This window comes from Meles meles, chromosome 12 (genome assembly GCF_922984935.1).
Source record: "Meles meles chromosome 12, mMelMel3.1 paternal haplotype, whole genome shotgun sequence".
NCBI classification, from domain to species: Eukaryota; Metazoa; Chordata; class Mammalia; order Carnivora; family Mustelidae; genus Meles; species Meles meles.
The window spans coordinates 82,427,582-82,435,505 of NC_060077.1; the positions used below are offsets into that span (position 1 = coordinate 82,427,582).

Genomic DNA, 7,924 nt, shown 5'->3' on the forward strand with positions numbered 1-7,924 from the left:
GCTTTGTTCGCAAAGTAAGTTGCATTTTTGGTCCCTTCATGTCTTTTCATGAAATAATAACTCTTTTCTTTTTTTGCCAAACAATCCAGTGTCTGGATGGGCCACAATTTATATATCCACTCACCTGCTGAAGGAGATCGTGGTTGCTCCCAGGATTTGGCAATTATGAATAAAACTGCCCTAAACATCCACAGGCAAGTTTTGTGTGGATGTCCGTTTTCAACTTCCGGACAAATGCCAAGGAGTGTAATCACTGAACCACACGGTAAGATGTGTTTAGTTTTATAAGAAACTGCCAACCTGGTGTCCATTTTGTCTGGCGTCCATTTTGTCTGGCGTCCATTTTGCATCCCCACCTCTAGGGTGCCGGAGTTCCTGTTGCTCCACATCCTTGCCGGCGTTTGGTGCTATCAGCCACTCTGGTCCGCTCACAGTGGTGTGTTTTGTATGAACCTGCAGATGCCTAATGACCTGTGATGGGAGCATCCTTTCATAGGCTTGCTTGTCATCTTTTTTGGCAGGTATCTGTTCAGGACTTCTGCTGGTTTTTAAACACTGGGTGGTTTGCCTTCTTATGTTGAGTTTTAAGAGTTCTGTGTATGTTTTGGGTATGAATCCTTCATCAGATAGGAGCTTTGAAAAGATTTTCTCCTTGTCTTTTGATTCTGTGAATGCTTTGTTCCTTCTGCTGCAATAAAATGGAAACGTGGGAATGTTGGGAGACGGAAACCAGTCAGAGGGTTTCATTCTGTCATTGTTCTCGTCAGAGGCAACACAGAGCAGTTGCCTTTGGCACCTCCTTAAACAGTCAGCAGTGTGCCAGGAGTGGGCTCCTCGGTGGTGGCAAAGCCCTTGACCTGGAGCTGGCACCGATCACTTGGCAGTGGGGGTAGACCCTGGGGGCTTCCAAGTCCCTTCCTTGTAGGGACAACCAGGCACTTTCAAGGGGCTGGGCCACCGCCAACCCCTTTCATTACTTGCCCAGAAGACAGACACTGCAGGCCAACAGTGACATCCCCTCATAACTTCTTCCACCTTATTTGGGACACAAAGGCTGGGTTCCTCCCCCATTCATTTCTGGAGACATGCGTTGTAAAAGAAGAAGTAAGTCAGTTTTAAAACGCAGGCCCCAGGCCCGGTTTGCAGGTGCTGCCTGTCCCTCCTTGGTGCAGATGGGACTCCTTTCTGGAACACAAACGCACAGACCTTCATAGGGCCTTGGTGGAAGAAAAGACAATAGAGTAGACCATTAATCCCATCTGTTTCCCACAGGATGGAAAATCTGTGCTTGGCGCTGGAAGGGAAGTTCAGCTCCAGAGAGGAGCTTTTCCTGTGGGTCTCCAGAACCCTCCTCCCACTCCACCCTCCGCACGACACGTCGATGTGACGTCCCAGTGCTTCACAATACCAAAGGATCTGTTCAGTATTAAGACAGACATATTTTCAATATGGCTGTATGGAAAAACATGGCAAAACAAAAGTGAGCTTCTCTACAGTGGTTATGGCCCGGGTGAAAATAAATCATTGCGCCTGTCGAGCTGGTGCGAAATCCTGTTCCCCCTAAATCAGACTTTCCGCCTGAGGGTAAGGGAAAGCGGAGGTGTGTTTGCTCTGGCTAATGTGGCAGTAATTCCTGGCTGCACACGAAGTTGGAAGGGTCCGGCGCAAGGCAAGGAGTGCCGTGGGTCATGGCATTTCTCCCAGTGTCATCCAAGGGCCATCTGGGGGCCCATGACATGCAGACTCCAGGGCACAGCCTGGCCTGACCGCACAGAATATCCAGGAGAGACCCAAGCAGGGGCATCTCAGAAGTTTCCAGGCTGCTCAGAGGTCCATTGACTTTGAGTATCATTAAGTTAAAAGCACAAAGTTTACAAACCTTGAAACCTGGATTTAGACACCCTGTCCTCGTTCTTCGGAATAGCAAAGTCTCTTCTCTGAAGTTTAGTATTACTGGGATATTAGTTAATTCAGTATTAACTGTGGGCCTGCAGTGACATGCCCTCAGGACTCCTTTCACCTTATTTGGGACACAAAAGACTGAGTTCCTCCTCGGTGTATTTTGAGAGACATGTGTAGTAAAAGAAGAAGTAAGCCAGGTTTTCAGCTCAGGCCTGAAATGGAAGTTGCTGGGCTTTGGACAAATATTTCAGTACCTTAATTCTTATCTGAAAAATGGGTATAATGGTCCCAGGACCTGCACGGCTATGCAATGTACTGAAGCTAAAGTGTTTGAGACCCACACTAAAACACAGCAGAGTGTCTCTGAAGACAGGAAATGGGGGTTCAGAAAGTACACAAGGTCTCCCTCTTCTGCTGCTGTGTTTTATTTCATATGAAATAATATTAATGACTAGCTTTGAGGCTTTATCGTGTCCTAGACATTTGCTTAAGCACTCCATGTATTATTTAATTCTGAAACAATCCTATGAAATAGGTTATACTCACGATACCCATTTTATAGATGCAGAAACTGAGGAAGGAACATGAAGCAGCTTGCTTATGGCCGCATAGCTAGTAAGTTGCTAAGTCAGGATTTGAACGTGGGACCTCAGAGTCTGGAGTTCCCCCATCTCTTTGGGCCTCCAGCCCTTAAAGACCCAATTCTAAGCTGAAAGAGGAAAATTGAAGTCCAGTTTCTGAGAAACAGTGAAAATTTATTTTCTCTTTAGCAGTCGTATGGTAAGAAGGTCCAAATAAAATTATTCTGGTGCCTAAGGCAAAGCAAAAAGTTTTCTCTGGTGAGATTTATACATAGCACCTGTTCTGAGACGCACACAGTTTAAACCTGAAATGTCCAATTTGGTAGCCATTAGCCACAGGTAGTTACTTAAGTTTAAATTTTAATTCATCAGTGGAATATGAGAGTCCAGATATAGGCCCACACGTGTATCAAAAACTGATTTTCTTTTTAAAGATGTATATATTTATTTATTTGACAGAGAGAGAAAGAGAGAGCAGAAATAGGCAGAGCAGTAGGCAGAGAGAGGGAGAAGCAGGTTCTCCGCTGACCGGGGAGCTGGATGCGGGACTTGATCTCAGAACCCTGGGATCATGATCTGAGCCAAAGGCAGATGCTTAACCGACTGAGCCACCCAGGAGCCCCCAAAACTGATTTGTCATAAAGGTACAAGGTAATTCAGTGGACAAAGGATAGTCGTTTCAACAAAGGTGTTGAAACAATTGGAAATACATACGCAAAAAACTGAATAATCCCCACCTTGTTCCAGATACCAAATAGTACAGTTAATGGTCCATTTAACTCAAATTGGACCATACATCTAAGTGTAAAAACAAAAACTATAAAATTTATAGTAGAAAACATAGAGGGGAAAAAAACCTTTGTGACTTCGGGCTAGGCAAAGATTTCTTAGGTGCCACACTGAAACATGATCCATAAGAAACAATAAATTAATAAATTGGGCTTCATCAGAATTAAAACTCTGCTTTTTAAAAAACACTCAGAAAATGAAAAGACAAGTCATCAACTGGGAGAAGATATTTGCACAGCGTGTATTTGATAAGGTAAGGGACTCGCATCTAGAATATGTAAAGAACTCAAAATGCAATAACAACAAAAAAATAATACAAAATGGGTAAAAGATACGAACACTTTACTCAAGAAGATATACCGGGACACCTGGGTGGCTCAGTCAGTTAAGCGTCTGCCTTCAGCTCAGGTCCTGATCCCAGGGTCCTGGGGTCGAGTCCCACATCGGGCTCCTTGCTTGGTGGGGAGCCTGCTTCTCCCTCTGCCTGACACTCCCCCTGCTTGTTCTCTCTCTCTCTGACAAATAAATAAAATCTTAAAAAAAAAAAAAAAGATATACCAATATCAAGCCCATGAAAAGATGTTCACCATTATTAGGCAGCAGGGAGATGAAAATTAAAACGGCAATGAGATAAACCCATTAGAATGACTAAAGTGGAAAGGCTGACCATACCGGTTGTTGGCTGGTTTGTAGAGGAACAGGCAGGAGTGGACAATGGTACAAGCACTTGGGAGAAGTTTGTCTGTTTCTAGCAAGGTAAACAAAACACCTACTCTGATCCAGCCATTCTGCTTTTAGGAATTTACCCGAGAGAAGTGAAAGCGTTGGTCTTTGCGAAGATCAGTCAAGAACGCTCACAGCAGCTTTCTTTGTTCATAGCCCAAAAATGGAAACCACCCAAGCATTCATCAACAGGTGGAACTGCATCTCCAAACCACGGAATATTCTTCAGCAATAAAATGAAACAAACTGAGACAACATGGATGGATCTCAAAATAATTTTGCTGAGTAAAAGAAACCAAACCAAAAAAAAAAGAAGGAAAGAAAGAAAAAGACAAAACAAACAAAGAGTACAGATTGCAGAAACAGATCAGTGGTTGCCTGAATGTGGGGGGCAAGGATGGAGGGATACAAATGGGCATGAGGAAATTTCTGGACACGACAGGTTTATTTTTATTTATTATTTATTTATTTATTTTAATGACGGGTTTATTGGCTGTCTAGATTGTGGTAATGGTATCCCGGTATATATGTCAAATCATCCATCTTAACACTTGATATGCTGTTCATTGATGCCTTTTATACTTCAAAATAGCTGTTAAACATGTTAAATGTTTAAATAAAATTTAAAATTCAGTCGCACTATCCACACTTCCAGCGCTCAGTAGTCGGCCGTCATACTGGATGAGAACATTCCCTTCATGGCAGAAAGTTGTGTTGAATAGGCTGGTACAACACAGCATCTCTCGTTCCAGGCTGACAGGAAGTTCTAGTAAAAACGAATGTTTCGGGGCGCCTGGGTGGCTCAGTGGGTTAAAGCCTCTGCCTTCAGCTCCCGTCATGATCCCAGGGTCCTGGGATCGAGCCCCGCACCGGGCTCTCTGCTCAACGGGGAACCTGCTTCCTCCTCCTTCTCTCTGCCTGCTTGTGATCCCTGTCAAATAAATAAATAAAATCTTAAAACAAAAACAAAAACGAATGTTTCTTCTGGCCACAGAGCCCGCTGCCCCTGTTGTCTACATAGGAAAATGGATGACGCAGGGGAGGGACATTGTCAAGCAGGCGTCTGCCATCAGGACAGACCATTAGAAAGGGGCCAGGTGGCAGGTGCTGCTGAGGTTAGGGAAGGGGGGAGGTTCCGACCGAGGATCTGAGCTCTGAGGTGGGGGAAACCTTCTGTAAATGAATTGAGAGGAGGAATGAGCGGCACAGAGGCAGCAAACGGAACTGTAGAAAGTTTGATCTCCTCTAGCCATCTGTGGTTTCAAACTGGATGAGGGAAATAAGAGTGAGATGAGAAGGGTCCAGGTATCAACAGAATTAGAGAAAAACAAAAACAAAAAACAAAAAATTGGAGCCAGGAGAATCCAGGTGTCCCGATGCTGGAAATCTAGGTTTTGATGATTAGGAAAATAAGTAGAAATTATAATTGTGTGACTGATGATAAGCATGCTTGTTTCTTCAGTTGTACCCATGGAGAGCACAGTTTCTAGTTGCGTTCCTCAAACTCCTTGTACCCCTAAGTAATCTCCCTGTTCAGTGTGGCCTGGGGAAGCCACAGCCCCTCTGGAATGATGTTTCGAAGTGGTGGAATCATGCACATAGAATTACAAAGAAAACGGATGGTGCTGAGCAGCGGTTTTGTGCCCAGAGGCCTGCTACCCCGACCAGGAGTGGAACTGCAGGGGCAATGAGGCCACTCACTGAGTCGGTTTCATCGATTTGGACATTCTCACCCTGATTCCAGAATTCAACGGAACGAAGAGTTTGGCTTCCCTAGACATTGGGCCTTTTTGGAGGAGTTGAGGGGACACAGGACTCCTGCTGTTCCCAAGTCTGGCGGTAACTTGTGACCAAATCCAGCCTCCGACTGCTTCTCTGTAAATAAGCAAGCTTGAAAATATGCACTTGACAAAAATATGTTGGGACGGAGGCCCCAGTGTGGCCCCGGGATGAGACCCTCTGGTGGAACCCGGGATGGAAGGTCTTGCGGTTTGAGGGCGCAGGGGCGGCCCGGGGTCGCATCTCGCCGCTCCAAGGAGGTTCTTGGGGCCCGCGGGGGAGGGGGGGTTGTGCCCTCATCTGGGGCGCATCTTGGTCCCCGGGAAGGTACCCCCCGCCCAGCCTTTCCAAGCCATTTTTAGGAACCAGAGAGCCGCCCAGAGGAGGCCGCCCCCGGGAGTGTTGTGGTGCGGGACGGAGGGTGCTAACTCCAGAAATTGCTGAGGCCGCCGGGCCCACAGACCGGCGTCGGTGCGGGAGGCCGTGGGGACCCCGGGAGGAGGAGCCAGCCCCGCCCCGCCCGCCCCTCCGAGCCCACGAGCACCCTGCGGGCCTGCAGAAGCGAGTCCCCGCGGCGCCCCGCGGCCCGGCCTCCCCGCTGCCGCGCCCCGCGCCGGCTCCCCTGCGCGCCGGGAAGAAGGCGAGGAAGGGCCCTTGCCGGGGGCTGGAGACGCAGCCTCCGCAGACGGGCAGGCAGCCCCGCAAGGCCCGGAAATCTTCCCATTCGGATGTCTCCTTCCTTCTCCGTCCCCCCGGGCCTAGGCCCATCTGCCTCGGGTTTGCGCCCGTCCTGGATGGAGAAGGGAGAGACTGGACCCGCGGGCGTCTGCGAGACGAGCCGGGTCTGTCCACGGAAGCACTCGGTAAATGCTGAAGGAGTGAAGCGAGGAGCCATCCCCCACCCCCTCTCCCCCTGCACCCCTCCCCCATCCCCACGGTTCCCTCTGGTTCTGCCTGGAATCAAGCAAGGATGATCCTGCGAGCGGACAGGGCAGGACCGCAGCCCAGATAGGAAGAAGTCGGGCGGGCTTCACACCCCCGGATCTTTTCCCTTGAGACGAGAAAAGGCCCTTCAAAGCCATCAACTTCCTGAGAACAACAGATGGAAAGGCAGGAAAAAACAAAGCAAACGCAAATGGCCTCATGTATCTATTTTTAAAATGATACATCGAAAACATGGAGACATGTTCAAAAACATATTTTTTTTTTTAAAACGAGTAAAACAGTTAAAAATCCCTGGTCTCAGAGCCCCCGTCTTAGTTCCCTCCCCAGGGATAACCGCCTCTAATGGGACGAGTGGCCCCCTTCGGCCCACCGCCCCCTCCCGCCGCCTTCGCTAGGCTTCCCCGCCGCTCCTCGGTCCGCGGGCAGCGCCCCCTGCAGGGCTTTGTGCTTATCGTTCCCTCTGCCTGGAAACCCCACCGCGCCCCCCTCTGTCCTCTCTTTTCCTTTTTTGGGAAGGGGGTATTTTCTTTGATGTTTGTTGCAGTACAACCTTCATATAAGAAAGTGCACAAATTTTAGAGTGTGCAGCCCAGTGAGCTTTTACACCATCCTGTACGTATCTATTCCCCCAGATAGAGAAAACAGACGCCAGCTCGCCAGAAGGCTCCCCCATGCGTCGAGCCAGGGTCCTCCAGGAGGTAACCATTGTTCTGACGTCATCGCCACAGACGCCTCTAGTCTCTTCACGTGAGTGGCCTCCAGCACTTCCTGTGGGGGCTCATTCCCATCTTCCAGATCTCAGCACAGACGTCTCCTCCTCCTTCCCTCTTCCTTTCTGTAGCACCACCCTGTCCATTTTTTACTTTTTCAGAGCAATTCTCCGTTTGAAATTTGTTTGTTTACTTGTTTACAGTTTTTCTCCCCAACTGGAAGGTCAGTGTCCTCCTCTATTCCCTGCTGTGTCCTGAACCCGTAGCTCGGGGTCTAGCATATGTCAACGATCAACAGATCTTTATCCAATGAACGAATATGTGTGTGAATGAAAGAAAGAAATGCCCCAGGTATCCATTTGTATGGTCCTGAGTCTAGAACGAATTATAGTTTGTCCAAATGCTGGCCTCTGCCGGAGGCCTCTGTGCCTCTTGTCACAAAGGCAATACTCACCAGGTTCAAACGTGAAGACAGAAATCCTGGGGTTGTTCCAG

The 7,924-nt window shown here is 48.1% G+C and overlaps 1 protein-coding gene across 3 annotated transcripts in view; it reads left to right on the forward strand.

The window, feature by feature from the left end:
• The window catches only part of ZCCHC2 (zinc finger CCHC-type containing 2), a 69,572-nt gene extending 66,606 nt beyond the window's left edge, over window positions 1-2,966 (forward strand). For all 3 annotated transcript variants that reach the window (XR_006821109.1, XR_006821110.1, XR_006821111.1), the window contains 2 exons: window positions 90-265; window positions 1,273-2,966. The gene's annotated coding sequence lies outside the window, so the exon portion shown is untranslated. The remainder of the gene's footprint in view (window positions 1-89; window positions 266-1,272) is intronic.
• Window positions 2,967-7,924: the final 4,958 nt, after the last annotated feature.